Source organism: Sphaeramia orbicularis, chromosome 3, assembly GCF_902148855.1.
Source record: "Sphaeramia orbicularis chromosome 3, fSphaOr1.1, whole genome shotgun sequence".
Classification (NCBI taxonomy): Eukaryota; Metazoa; Chordata; class Actinopteri; order Kurtiformes; family Apogonidae; genus Sphaeramia; species Sphaeramia orbicularis.
Genome location: NC_043959.1, coordinates 32,267,557 through 32,283,397, shown reverse-complemented (window position 1 = coordinate 32,283,397; position 15,841 = coordinate 32,267,557). Strand labels below are relative to the sequence as shown.

At 37.5% G+C, this 15,841-nt stretch overlaps 1 long non-coding RNA gene across 1 annotated transcript; it reads right to left on the bottom strand.

Annotated features, from left to right (window-relative positions):
• Positions 1-3,088: 3,088 nt before the first annotated feature.
• On the bottom strand, positions 3,089-7,636 carry LOC115437586 (uncharacterized). Its single transcript, XR_003937950.1, has 3 exons — positions 7,389-7,636; positions 5,608-5,617; positions 3,089-3,099 (listed from the first exon to the last, which is right to left on the bottom strand). It is a non-coding gene; the product is annotated as an uncharacterized LOC115437586 (long non-coding RNA).
• Positions 7,637-15,841: the final 8,205 nt, after the last annotated feature.

Genomic DNA, 15,841 nt, shown 5'->3' with positions numbered 1-15,841 from the left:
TTTTATTTAGTTTTCAGAAGAAATGTTTCAATCACATTGTTTTTTCATGTTTAAAGAGGAATAAAAACACTCAGGAAAAAAAAATCTTTATGAAGGTTCTCATAATTCATGCATGAAAGGGTTAAGTTGCTTACACTTAGAAAGATCAATGTAATTATACCTGATATTTTTAAGTAAATTAAATAAATGTAACTAGTAGATATTAAGTAAACTGAAGACTAATGATCATGTTTACTTGCCTTTTTTTAGTGCAACTGGCTTCCGAGATTCAATTACGTAAGATCTAATTGCCATATTTTACAGTGTAAAATAAAACATCCAAACTTGTCCTGTTGGAGATAATCTTGAATAAATACTTTGTTTACATTGCTGTGTAACTGCAGCAAATAACACAGGCATTTCACGACATTATATTCTGATTATATTAATTAAAGCTACAATAGGCAGAAAATAGGAAGAAGACAAAAGAAAAGTCATTTGAAAATAATTAATCCATAATCACCACAGAATTGATGAGGCCTCACGCATAAATTCTCTTGTGATGAGCAAAGCCTGGAAAGACGCAGCAGGAGGCACACAGTTGTTCTGTCAGTGAGTTCAAATACAATGTTCTAAAATTTTAATGTGGATTTTTAACAAATGATGCCAAAATATACTGCCTACCCCACCTTTAATATCCAACCTTTGGCTTTTGATGCTACATGTTGGGTTACAGTCAAACAGAGGGTGTATTTCACATCCCATACCAGGATAAAGTTATTTATTGTTGGTAATTGACAGATTCTTTTCTATTGCAATGAAGCTTTAATTGGAGGAAAACACAAAAGCAAAAAAAAAAAACAAAAACAAAAAGTTTGTTGTGTAGGAGGCACATCTGATTTTCTTGCTCAAACCTCTTGAAGTTATTATTGTCATCTGAGGAAATATTGCTATTGCTTTCCGCACCCCCACAGGTGCACAAATTTAGATACATCAAAATTACATCTAGGTGATTTTACAGTATACAAAGATTAAGTCTGTTCTTTAATACATATTACCACCTCATCCCTGGACATATTCATGATTTCTCTGCTTTACACACACAACAATTTTACACATCACCTCATGTCAATGTCACTCACTTGCACACTTATAAAAGTCACCCGATGCACACTTTTTACTTTATTATTATTATTATTATTATTATTATTATTATTATTATTATTATTATTACTATTTTTTTGGGTAATTTTTAGTCACTTTAAAAGGGTCATATTTTGCTAAACCCACTTTTATTAGTCTTTGGTTCATTTATTTGTGTATTTTGACCCTTAAATTTCCAAAAGTTTGAATTTAAACCCTCCAGATGCTGCAAAACTATCTTTATATTCATTTTGGCCAAAATCAAGTGGATTTCAACAATCTGTTTTAATTCCTTCTTAATTTTTTTTTACGTCTATAACTAGTTATGTCACGACATTTGCACATATAAGGTCAAAACTTCTGATGAACATTTCTCCAAGTACGACATAATTGTTTGTCAACAGCAGCGGTTGTAGTAAAAACAAAATATGTCCAAATTTCGAGCCGATTTCCTAAAATGTTCAGTTGTTGGTTGAACGGGACAGAGCAGAACAGCCAACAACCTGGAGGGGGTGGGGCCTGAAGTGGGTCATTTCCATTTAAAGGGCCAGCGCTCAAAATGACCTTTCTGGTGTCATTACTCAGAAATAGGGTTGAAGATGGGCCTGTGGAGTTGAATTAATGAGAATTCAGACCCAAGCATAGAATTTACAGTTTATGTAGACCACAGGGAAATGTTTTAAAATGTATAATTCTGTTTAAAAAAGCAAAATATCACTCCTTTTAGTCAAACCACAAACTCTTCCTAACCCTAACGGAAATGCTTTTATTTCCAAAAATTGTTAATTAACTTTTTATGATTGGTTTTACCAACTGGTAGCACTGGGTTAGAGTGAAGGAAAGATAGTTGGTTTAGTAGAGTAAAATTCTGCAAAAATTGCTCATAATGAATTTAAAATAATTAAACCAAAATGTGATCAATTTCTAGCCCTTGCAGCAATTTGTGGTTTGATGCTAGGTGCCAGTCAGAGCTGAATTATTATTATTTTTATTTATTTTTATTGTATTTAATTCATACTGTCTTGTGTTGCTGTACATTTGAATTTCCCCCTTTTGAGATCAATAAAGTATATCTTATCTTATCTATAAAGCAATGCCAATCTGTCTGTCATGTGTTGCTATGGCCCTGTTTCATAACATTACACGAACTCTTGCAGGTTAAAGCGGACAAACCAGTAATCACGTTTAAGTCCCAGTTGCACTTTATCTGTCAAGAAATCAGTCCCTCCAGGATTTCGCAGGATATTTTTTGATTGTTGTGGCCTAAAATGCCTGATTTTGCGGTAGCTTTTCCAAAAAATTGCGGTGAAAGTTGCGATGACTTGAGGCTTCTTTTATTACAGTCACAGGAACATGGGCATTTGCAAATTACCGAAATCAGTCTTTTTTTGAGTTTTCAGCCTTAAAAAGCACCAGGAAGAAATGATTTTAAACAAAACAGGCTTTTTTTCATTCATTCATTTATTTGTTTTGAGCAGCCAATGAGAGCGCAGCGTCACAGAACATCAACCAATCAGAGCGCAGCGTCACAGATCGCCAGCCAATGAGAACACAGTGTCACAGAACGCCAGCCAATGACAGCGCAGCGTCACGGAACATCAACCAATCAGAGCGCAGCGTCACGGAACGCCAGCCAATGAGAGCGCAGCGTCATGGAACGTCAACCAGTCAGAGCGCAGCGTCACAGAATGCCAGCCAATGAGAGCGCAGCGTCACAGAACTCCAGCCGATGAGAGCGCAGCGTCACAGAACGTCAGCCAATCAGAGTGCAGCATCACAGAACATCAACCAATCAGAGTGCAGCGTCACAGATCGCCAACCAATGAGAGCGCAGTGTCACAGAACACCAGCCAATGACAGCGCAGCGTCACGGAACATCAACCAATCAGAGTGCAGCGTCACAGAATGCCAGCCAATGAGAGCACAGCGTCACAGGGCATCAGCCAATCAGAGCATAGAGTCACACACCCTGAGAGCCTGATCCTTAGTTTTTCTCTTTCCTGTTGTGCTGTTACACAGTTATAACAAACATTTTTTGTAATAAATAACATATAAATACAAATACAATGTAGAACATCACTTTCATCCAAATACATGCAGTACGTTATTATTCAGTCCCTCCAGGATTTCACAGGATTTTTTTTAAATTTTTTTATTGTGGCCTAAAATGCCTGATTTCGTGGCAGCTTTTCCAAAAAATTGCAGTGAAAGTTGCGATGATTTGAGACTTCTTTTATTAAAGTCACAGGAACATGGGCATTTGCAAATTACCTAGAACAGAGTTTTTAGCCTTAAAAAGCAGCAGGAAGCCATGATTTTAAACACAACAGGCTTTTTTTCATTCATTCATTCATTTATTTGTTTGGAGCAGAAGAAAAATTTAAACATTTTTGGGGAACAAGGAACTAATATCAGAGCAAATACATTAATAAAGATGATCAAGACAAAATAGCAATTACCATGTACACCAGTAATAACAAAATAAATTCAATATGTTCTGCTCAAAAAGGAGTGGGAAGAAGAAAACTGATTAAATCCCACCCCCATCTCACATTTATACAACACAACACATGACTTTTGCTTCCTTAATGATATAGTAATATAGGTAGGGTTAGGGTTAGATGGGTTACATGCGCGCACACACACACACACACACACACACGCACAATCCACAGAAAGGAAAGCATGCCTCCACAGGTTCTTTCTTCTTCTCTTCTATTGCCTTATAGAGTAGATCTGCGCTAACCTTGACCCTTTCAGCTCCTGCTCTTGTTCTGGATCCAACAGCCTCTGTCATTGGCACTTGTCTGGTCTTTCCTCTTCCAGTTTCAGCCGTTCTCCTGTGTGTTTTGTGGTTTAAAAGTGTCTGTGGAGCGGCCACTTTCATTCGTGTTCCACCACAATATTGCAGGCAGTGCAGAACAGTATACTTCCGATTTTGTGTAACACATCTTGAAACTGACTTGTACGAACTTTGGCAGTGATATTCGTCGGTAAATATGAGTGTTTTGAATCGCACTTGTCTTCATCTTCTCAACAATCAACAAGGAAGTGAACGTGTTGACATACACAGGGCCGTAGCACCAAATTCTAGGGCCATACACACAAAGTCCTGATGGGCCCCCCGCAAACCCCCCCCACCCCCACCCTGACACACACACACGTCCACCCATCTGCCAAGGGCCTTACCCACCAACACAATGGCTACATCACAGGGCTAACATTATGATTTAACCATAATTCGCAAGTCTGTTTAAGCTACTGTATAAGAAAACACAACCACACAAGACTGTATTTATCCATTATATTTCCTGAGTGAACAGGAATGGGCCAAGTTTTTCAATAGCCTATAATAATATGTCATAAAAGGTAACCAAACAAAATATGACTCAATAGTCATTTTCCTGTAAAGATACAAAAAGGGCAAAAACACACAGATTTGAACAAGTATTCCAAAAATAAAAATACCACAATTCTATACATTCCAGTTTACTCGACAGAAAATGCCCACTGACGGGTCTTCTTGCTGGTAAAATCCCTGATGAGGTCTTTAAAGTCCAATGCTCTTGCCAATGTGCTTTCAATGGAGAGAACAGCCTAACAAGCAAGGTGTGTTTCTCAAACTCCGTGTGGACTGAACCATTTTGCGCTTTTCTCAAGAGGTGTTCACAGAGTAGTGACAGCAGTCTTTACTTTTTTGGAATACAATAATATACCAGTTTATAAAATCTAATGTGTTAAGCTTGCATATAGGTCGATATTTATCATGTAATTTAGTTGAACAGGAAAAAAAAATACTTAAAAAAAAAATCTTAACTTCCCATGCGCCCCCCTCTCCCTTGGGCCCCCCCCACAGCTGTGTAGGTTAACACCCCTGATCAATGGCCGTGGACATACATGTCACGTAGACAGGGGTGGGCAAAAGGGGGCTAAGGTGATTAGTCAAATTTGCGGAAAATTTGCGGTGATTGGACGAAATTGCAGTGCCCCACAGAATTTGCGGTGATTGGTTGAATTTGCGTTAATAGTTGTGATTGCAACATCGCAAATTCCTGGAGGGACTGAGAAATAATTAATGACATTGTCACAATCATTTTACGAGAAGAGGTTAAAAATTCCAGCTTTATGGGTAACCATGTGTCCTGTATATGACCACTGAGCCTAAATACAAGATATACAAGCGCAGTGATCAGCACCAGCCAGTCGCCACTTACATTATAACAGAAAGAAGTTAAGGAGGGTCAAAAAACATGGTTTAGTGGAAAGAAAGTGAGAAGAAGTCTATGATGTGTGCAAGGAGGACACTGATGGGCTTTATAAGCTGCATGACAGACTGCATCAATTTTGTGTCGACTCCCCCAACTCCTCCAAACATGGTTTTTAAAGTACTATTAAATCAACATAAACAAGCCTTCGGGGATGGGAATATAAACACGCCGCAATGTGCAGAGGGAGCTGTCAAGGAAAATATTGGAGGGTAAAGACAATTACAGCACTGAGATGAAGGAGAAAATACAACAAAACGACATGATGGAAGAGCGCAGTGTGATAAGTGCGATAAGCTGTGGATCTGAGTGGGTACGAGGAAAGCTGGGTTCTTTGGACCTATTCTTCATTAGAGTTGACACCTGTATCCCCTGCCTTACCCCGACTCAACTCTAACACGGCAGATGGATCCAAGCAGCTGCCTTCCCCTTGCACCCTGCCCTGGGTTCGCCTATCAGTCGTCCACAGGGCCCGTTTCCACCTGGATGAAACTGATGGAAATCATGTGTCTCGCTCCACACGTGCCTTTAGAGCCATCCAAGCCTACAAATTCAGGAGCGGAGAGTGAGTCGTTTATACACCGATCACGTGCGTGCTTCAGTATGCACAATGTGATCTGGTTTACTTTGTGAAATGCAGGAGTTAGTGGTGTGAACTCATTACTTTGTGCTAATGTCCAGAAGGTGACTGTGAGGGCTAAGCTAACTATTTTTTTAAGCACTGAAAGACTTTAAATAAACTGACCGTGTTGCTACATGTTGCTACAACCTCTATGTTGAGTTCCACCCCTACCTTTGTTAACCCTTTAAAGCCTGAACCATTAAATCACTGACAGAAAATTCCAGTTCTTTGAAACTGGAGTCTTTGTTGGTCCTTCTGAACAACCAAAACTATTTTTTTTTCAAATATCAATTTTCATGTATGACTTTCAATTGTGTATCATATTTAATACATCTGGTTTCGATGCTCAAATATTATTTTTGAACAAACAAAAACATAATATAACAGTATTTTATGAGAAACCCACAACAATAATCTCTGAGTAGACCCCCCCCCTTTGAAAAATAAACAAATATATTTTATTGTAATAATAATAATAATAATAATAATTATTATTATTATTATTATTATTATTATTATTATTATTTACACTTAATGCTGTTTTAACATGGTTGTTGATATTTTTTATTATTTTCATTCTGTCTTTTCATAAATTTTTTCAGTGGTTGTATCTGTTCATGTCTGGGTAGTGTTATGTGTTGTGTCATGGGTGGATGTTGTTTAGAAAATCAAAAATCTCCTTCCTTTACACTATACACTATACACTATACAGTGAATGTCTTATTCATGTTCTGTTATTAATAAAAAGACCTTTGAAGGAAAAGAAAAACATAACACAAACATGTCTAACAAATTGGTAATTCCTTTTCAAAATTGGCAAAGTTCTGCCTCCTTCCTCATTAATGACAGTCTTGTAGTGTCATGGAAAGGCCTCTGGTGAATGAATTCCTCCCCCCGGTGGATTATCCGTGTATTGCATGTACCTAATTGGATACATTAGGTTTTCAAAAAGAAAAAAGAAAGAAAAAAATCACACTGATCATGTAGAGGGCTTCAAAACTCATGTATCAAATATGATACATTTGATCATTATAGGGTTATGAATTTTTCACCTGTTTTTGCTGTTTTTTTCAGGATGTTTTCGCAGTAATAGCTCTGTTACTCCAACACACCAGAGCAGTGATTCTCAACTGCTGGGTCATGACCCAAAAGTGGGTCACAAACCCATTCCAGTGGGTCGCCGGCAAAAAATAATGTCAAGAAACAAATCCTGTACTTGAATTTTTTTATGGAGCGGAGCACCATCCATTTACACTCCCTAACAGTAGGTGGCGGTACTGCACTGTAATGCTAATTAACACCATACATTTCACAGCATAAAAGAAGACCCAAAGGTTTATATCCATATTATCACATTTTTATCACTCAGAGATGACAACGACTACATCAGATATAGTTTTACCAACACCGAGGACAAAAACCTCATTGTGTTTAATTCTTGAATAAGTGACTGAATGCACTTTTTTTTAACTGACTGTACATTTTTGGTCTTGGTTAACATGTACCCAATTTAGTGTTCAAAGGAATATTTCCATATTCAGCATCACCACCTGCTGGGCAGTTTGGCTTCTCATTAAACTGGTCTTCAGTGTTTTCATACTGTGATATTCTGTATTATCTCAGGTTTAAAACACACCGTGTTTTTATTAAATACATTTCAGAAGTTTAACTGTTATCAGTTTGGGCCTTGTCTCGTCATTGAGGGGTGATAGTGGGTCCTGAAGCCAGACCAGTTGAGAACCACCGTCCTAGAGGACTATAAAATCCAATGGAAACTGTAATATGTATGTCTAAATATGGACAATGTCGAACGTATGATAGGAATGTACATTCATACATTTATCTTTACACTGTAATTCTGAGGATTGTACATTTATAGGAGTGGAAGATGTATACATGAAAGGCTGCATTTTGTTTTTGTTTCTTTTCTCTTATTATATGATGAAATCTCATACATATATTGATGTAAGGTGAAAGCTACTCTCAAGGCTATCTTATTTTGTACTGTTAATTACCTGTCTTTTGTTGATAATGGCAATGAAGTTAAAAAAAAACAACAAATCCAATGGTGAAATCTGGATCTCACCACACAACTAAATTCTAATGTTCAATGATAATCTTCTCTCTAATCTGAAACACATACACACCATCATCATCATCCTGATTTTCACTCATAAATATAAAAAATGTGTGTAAATTATCACGTTGCCCTGATCATTTTATGAACAAGTCAGGAGGGTCCAGATTTGATCTATTAAAGATTCCCATCATCAGAAAATCTGGGTTGAACAGGCTCAAATTTAGAATGACCCCTGATTGTTGCAAGGCTCCAAAACTGGCTAATTATCATCTAGTATGGACTGTAGAAATATGAGGGGAATGTATTTATACCAGCGTTCAGCCGGATTTATGTGGCCATTAGAGGGAGTAGTGAGTCATCCTACCATCCTCCCATGGTGACGAAACCAAACACCATGAGGCCTTTGACTAAAGTATCAGACAGTGATGAAATGGGGTGAAAACCACCAAGAAACAACTTTTAGTGTCAAAGACTGTGGCTCTAATCTGAAAGGCATACACACCAGACTATCATTACTGTCCTGATTTTCACTCCTAAATATCAAAAAGTGTTTGGAAATTGTCAGAGTTATCCTGATCGTCATATGAACAGGTCAGGAGGGTTATGATTTGACTGTAAACCACTGACATTTTTGGATAATGTAGGTTGAACAGGCTGAACCAGCATTAAAGCAGGAATGCCCCTTAATTGTTGTAAAGCTCAAAAACTGGTGAATTATTATATAATGTGGCAACATCTTAAATAGCAAGAAGGTTCCTTGTTCAATTCCCAGTCAGATTAGGGTCTTTCTGTGGTATGTTTCCTGTTCTTTCCTCCTGTTCATCCTGTCATTAAAACAGGTACATGTAGGTTCATTCTCCTGACTGTGCACTTCACCAAAGCACTGATGAAAATCGGGAGTTATGTGCAATGTGCTCATGCTAATGCTAGGTACTATGTGTATTAGGATTGGCAAAACGTGGAGACCAGCTTTCCCTAAGGCAAGAGTTTCTAATTCATTTTAGTTCAGAGGCCACATACACCCAATCTGACCTGAAGTGGGCGGGACCAGTAAAAAATTATTCGATTTCCTCGTGTCCACACATGCCGCGCTATGTTTCTTTTAAATCTCTTCTTCTTTGCTCGTTGTAACATCTGTCAACATCCTTTTTTTTAAATTTATGTGACTCTAGTTGTGGGAAGAGGTCTGTCTATTGCAATTTCACGTGATATACGAAATTTCGACATGCCCGGAAAAAAACATCTTGCCAGCGCAAAAACTGGAGTTTTGGCAAAATTGTCAAATTTCCATTGGGCAAATTTTGATAACTTACCTAATATCTGTATAATTTGAGGGTCAATGAAAAAGCGACTACTGTGGATCTACAGCAGTGTTTTTCAACCTTGGGGTCGGGACCCCATGTGGGGTCGCCTGGAATTCAAATGGGGTCGCCTGAAATTTCTTGTAATTGATAAAAATAAAAATAAAAACTTACTAATAAAAACTATACGGTGGGTTGACAGAGACCAATCACAATCCACAAAAGACATGACAAACTGAAGCTGAAACTGAAGCACTGTGGTACTGTTTATCTTTCAAATGTTCATTGTGGTCAGTTTCAGATGCTGCAGCTCTTTCATAATTCATAGTTTGAGTTCTTGTTTGTTCAGTATTAATTGTCAGCCTTGTAAATCCAAGCTGGACTGACTGTACATATCCTGACCAAGGAAAATAAAATTCTCACTTTGTGCAGTAATCTACACCTGGCTTTTCTGCCACCGTCCATAATAATATACATTATATAGACTAAATGTCCTCTAAAATTAACCTTTATTTGAAACGTAGTATAGCAAACTATTACATGATCAAAAACAAATTAATTTTAGCAAAAAAAAAGTCTCTGTTTTGAATGTCTGGGGTCGCCACAAATTTGTGATGTTAAAATGGGGTCACAAGTAAAAAAAGGTTGGACACCACTGATCTACAGATACACAACACATTTACTTACAGGTGTCTGGAACTAAAAAATATAGAATTTAGCTTTGTGATCAATACGTGATTGTCAGCGTCTTTTGTGTCATCTTTACAAATTCATCCCTGAGGGCCGGATTGAACCCTTTGGAGGGCTGGTTTTGGCCCACAGACCTTATGTTTGACACCTGTGCCCTAAGGGGTTAATAAAATCTGTTAACATTAAAGCAACCAAAAATAACGACGACTGTTAATACATATTTTCATATCTATCAAAGCTACCTTAAGGTCATTATTTCTATTAGGTATATTAATGTTACTGCACATGTACACAACACATAATACCTGAAATACCTGACTGAACAACATGTGAATAAAACTCTAATCCATTACCTTACTGGTGCTGATTTCTGTCTAATTTCATTTTATAATGGGATTCAATTTGAAATAATTATGAAAATAACAATTCCCATCGTTCCACGATACTTCACAACATAACCAAACGCTCCTTTTCCAATCACAGTATTGGTTCAGCTCGTCTAAACTCAGCATGACATGGCTCTGTTCGGCCTCCAACATATTACATCTCCACTGCAGGCATAAAAATAGCCAAAAATGCTGTGTTGAGGTGAGGCGAGTCGAGTGGATCCTAGCAGTAAAAAAGTGAGTAAAGTATTTGTTTTGCTAATGTTTGGATTGAAAAATTACATACTGTCACTATTATTATAAGATAGTTTTTGTGGTTTTCTTCCAAGCATTAGTTCATGTGCATCTTCCTGTAAGTATTCCTATATATGTAATATGATTATTTACATATGGTTTATCTTCATTTGAAATCAGGTGGCTGTAATATAAGATGAAAAGCTGAAACAATGAGATTATAAACTACAATAGCATACACTGCTTCAGCATGTTGACAATGTACACTAAGCATGCATTGTATCTACTGTATGAGATCCTCTTTACTCCCATGGGGGGCTTACAGACCACTACTGCACGTGTCTATTAGTTATTCTCTGTCTGCTGCAGCCCAGAACAGCATACAAGCCTTTATGAAATTATGTAGCAGATGTTTTCCGACCCAAGAACCACTTTATTTACTTAAGGTGGTACATGTGTCACAGCGCAGAAACAAAAAAAAAAAAAAAAAAAAAAAAGGCTGTGCTTTATTCTGTTGGGGTTTATTTTAGTACATTGCTGATTCTACAGGGTGTCCCATAAGTCTCCATACATAGGAGACATAATACATATGGTTCTAACATGTATTTCTTTATATTTCTTCTTTATAGTTCTTCAGCAGTGGAGGACACGCATTGAAATGTGTTCCCGACAAAATGGCAGTCATATAGAGCATATTATATAAATAAAAATGGTTTATGTCAAGAAACATTTATTTTTCCTATGTTTGGAGACTTATGGGGCACCCTGTATATTGTGAAAAGAAAAAGAGTCACTTCAGATACTTTGCGTTAGTCTTCTCCTGTATTTATCACTATTCTTGAATCTCAGTCCTAATAATGAAACTATGAAATAGAGGCGAAACAATGGTCCAACTTAAACACTAACATATGCACATGTTTTAATATTCTTGATTACAACTGATAAAACTGGTTTTAAGTGTAAATCTGAATTATAAGGTGATGGATGCCATGACTGTGAAATACACACCACACATACATTAACCCATGAAGACCCAAACATCCATCTATGACCAAATGCATCTGGATTTTTTTTGTTTTTTGGTATATGGCACTTTTCCAGCTTTTTAGACTCAATAATAAAAGAGAAATGTAGATGTATTTCCTCCCAGGATGTACCTACTGATGACCTCAGATAAATGCAAAAAAAATTACACTCTTGCTCTAAGCCATCCCGAAATTAATGAATTTTTGATAAAATATTTGGACCAAAAATAGAACCAAAATTTTGACATAAAAAACTACCTAGGTGTCAGTGCATTAGATCTGGAAAACATGGTTTGAAAATGTCTTACATAACACTGTAAATAAAGACACTGTGTTAAATTTGTTCATCCTCATCATTTTTCAAATTCAGACATGCAAGTTTTTCATGAATCTCAGTCTGATTCCAGGTTTTGTATGTAACCCATCGTGTCCACTCACGTTACATGCGGAACCTGCCCATTTAAACAAATAAATCGCAAGTGATTTTGCAACAGCGGCCATTTTTGTGAAACACTTTGATTCCCAAAATGTACCTTTGACAGAATAAAAATGTATTTGAAAAAAGAGTTGCGCATAATTTTCACGTCCCTTTTAACATGTCTCATGCAGATTTCTGTATGAAAATAATACAAAAAATGTTTTATCTGAAAAATTGTTTCTCTTTTATCTCAGTAAATATTTATTTTTAAAGTGGACACCCAAAGTGCTTCCAAACTTGCTTCATAACATTAGTCTGCATCTGGTTTGAATTTTTAGCCCCCATGTCCTGTTTTTAGGAACCAGTTTCATAGAAGCACTCATCTACTGGCCTTTCATGGTCATCAGATATGACGCATTTGGACGTTCAGAGGCTCCGTAGTGAACATGGAAACACCGTCATCTTCTACAGCATTGATTCACCAGTAAAACCCATGGAGTTGGATCAATGACAGTGGATGGACACACTGGGTTTATGTTCAGTTAATGATAGAGTTGCTGAAAAATTGACTTTTTCATCAGTTTTTTCTGTTTTTGATATAATAACCCCCAACTTTACTCTGAGCTTTAATGAACATCTACATGATCAGTGAATTAACTGTAAGAAAGAACCTGATTTTCAAGGAAAAAAACACAAAATACAGAAAATAATATTGTAATAAATGATGATGAACCACTTAAGGAAGGTGAAATATAGAGAAAAGGAACTGCCACAAAAGTAACACTGTGTCCTCATGGGTTAAGTAATTCAATACTGGTTAACAGGTTGAAATTAATTAGACTTTAGATTCTATTAAATTAGGTTTAATGGTTAAATATGTGCTGAACTATTTCATAAATGCGAGTTTACAGTCAGATCTCCGCTTGGTCATTGTTCTTGAACTTCCTGTCAGAGGCTCAGGGTTTCTAAGTGTGTTATTTGTCTGACACTCTTTTCACCCTTGGACTGTGACCCATATGGGGCTTCTGCCTTTTCTTATTATCCAATAAATTATAATGAATGAACTTCCCGTTTCACCCTGAACCTCAGCTGGTAACGCTGGTTTCAAAGGCTTATGCTCCTGGTTCTGTCTATTTTTTGGCCTGTGTAAATAAAACAAGCTTGTACTCTGATTCACCTTGTCTGGTATTATCATTTCAAACAAAATTCACTCAAAAAAGAAAAAAGATAAAAAGAAAGATAGACCCAGAGTTAGTATTTGGCGCATTTGATGAGAATTGATGAATGTAAATCATCAAACCCTTTCAACAAGGCCTTGTCCTTTGGGCCTTCCCCTTACAATCATAATGTTGCTAACCCTAAACACTCTAAATTAAAGTTTGCCTGGCAAGCAGCGCACATTCATCAACGAAGCTCGCTAAAACGTGCTGCGCTTTCAAGAGTGAATAATGCCAAAGCAATGATGCTGTAAGTGGATTTTCTGCCTGCTCCCCTGCATGGCACTCACATCAGAGAACCCATTTGAAGTGTTTAGTCTTGGAAACATTAATCCCTGTAATTTCAGGTCTGGTGTGCCTTCTCTGTCAGGTACATTAGGGCTGCATCGGAGAACCAGTAAAACAGTGGGGAAGCCCTGGCGTTGTCCGCTAGTAATTAGAATGCCATGTGTTCATCCTTACGAGGTGAAACAGCACTTGTTAAATGAAGGCCTGTCACAATTTAATTGTCTCCGCAGAGAGAAAAAAGAAGGAAGAGTGGCAGAGACAGAGAGATGTTGAAGGGTAAGAAAAAGGAGAGACAGATGAGGGATTTGTGCTAACAAATGTTACAGATGTGGTTAGTTAAAGTAGTGCACAGAACCCTGGGTAGGAATGGCTGTGATGTCTGAAATCCATCATTGTATGAGTCCCTTTGAAATGTCTCTGTTTATTTGGGTAATTGCCTCCGCCAGGGAGGTTCTGTTCCTGGTTTCATTTGTTTTTTGTCTGTTTGTTTGTTAGTTAAATAGTACTTAACAGATTTTAATTGAATTCGGGGCAAAGTTAGGCCATGAGCAAAATAAGGAGGACGTAATTGGTTGTTAACTCGGTATCAAATACAGGTGTTTATTTCTTGATGTGAAATGGTGTGTAAGCAGATTCCCACCAACATGTTCTATGTATTTTTTCCTGAATTCTCAGAGGGCGACACTGTGGGGCAGTGGTTTGCCCTGTTGCCTTACATTCTCCTGGGTTTACAGCAGTGAAACCTTTTCTGTGTAGAGTTTGCATCTCCTCATGCCTGTACGCAGGGTTCCTACAGGGTTCTATAAGTTAAATTTAAGACCTTTTTAAGGCAACTTAGAACAGAATTTAATGCCCATTTCACAGCCTATTTCACGGCCACAGAGCCAAAAATCCATGACTCCTAAAATTTAGGAAAATGTATTTATTTACTCCAATGCCTTGATTCCCACCGTTCTAAGTCATTTCTCACCAGAGCTGTGAATTTAGCAATAATTGGTTCCTAATTTCAATAGTCCGGTTGGAATGGGTGGAACTGACTAGAATAACTTTCTTTGCAGCTTGAACATTTAACAGACACATTTAAACACAATGCAGCAAACCAGTTTATGGCAACATAACTTAAGACCTACCATATCAAATTTAACACTTTTAACAGTGGTGTAGTCCAGGGTATACGGTGGTATGTGGAGTAGACCTACTTATTTTTCAGTCCGCATTGTGTATACCCACGTCTAAACCCCCTGATGTACACCATTCAGTAGTATTTGAGCCAAACTGCCCATGTTTTCCCCTAGGAGGGTGAAGCCATGACCCGCCCTACCCTGCCTCTAACTGGCTAGTACTTGGTACCTTCACTGATTAGACTGGTTAACTTAAGGACTTGAGGACTGATGAGCCAATCAGAGGCAGAGTAGGGCGGGTCATGCCGAGGAAAATACTGCTAATTTAACTCTGCTCCTGATCAAGTCATGATAACTTTATATAAGTGAGTAAATATTATTGATGGATTTTTGGATAAACTAAATAAAGTAGTCTTATATGTCACTGTTTCTAAAACAGCGTTTTTCTGGACTACTTTAAAAAAAAAAGGGGGGGGGGGGGGCAAAAATTGAGAGTATACCCACTTCTCCAGGGACCACGACACCACTGACTTTTAAAGACTTTTTTATGGTATTAAATGCAGATTGTATCCTACTGGTGGTCATCGGTGATAAAGGAAATCAACAATATAATAGGACTGGACTTACCATTTCATTTTATCGTGAATTACTTGGATAACCTACCACACGAGATGAGGAAATCTGACCGATATCTTTTGTTAATATTACTAGCAGGGGTGAATAAGTGGCCGATCTAAATCGCCCATAGGTGACAATGTGAGATTAAGTGGAAGATCATCTGTGTATGACAGTCTTGCATTGAACTGATGACACATCCAGGGTGTACAGCGTCTTGGCCCATTTGTTGCCTGTGTATATACAGAAAATAAACGAATGAACATTCAGAATAATGACTACAGACATTTTGAGAACCATCCTCTATTGTTGAGTTGGTTCTACATCTTCATGGTTGAAAAGTAGTACATCATCGCCGTTGGGCAGAAACCTTGTAAATCCATTTTTAGCATTTTTTTTTTTTTTGGTCATGAAATGATTCTATTGGTCAGTAGGGGTACCAGTTAGGTACCAGTTT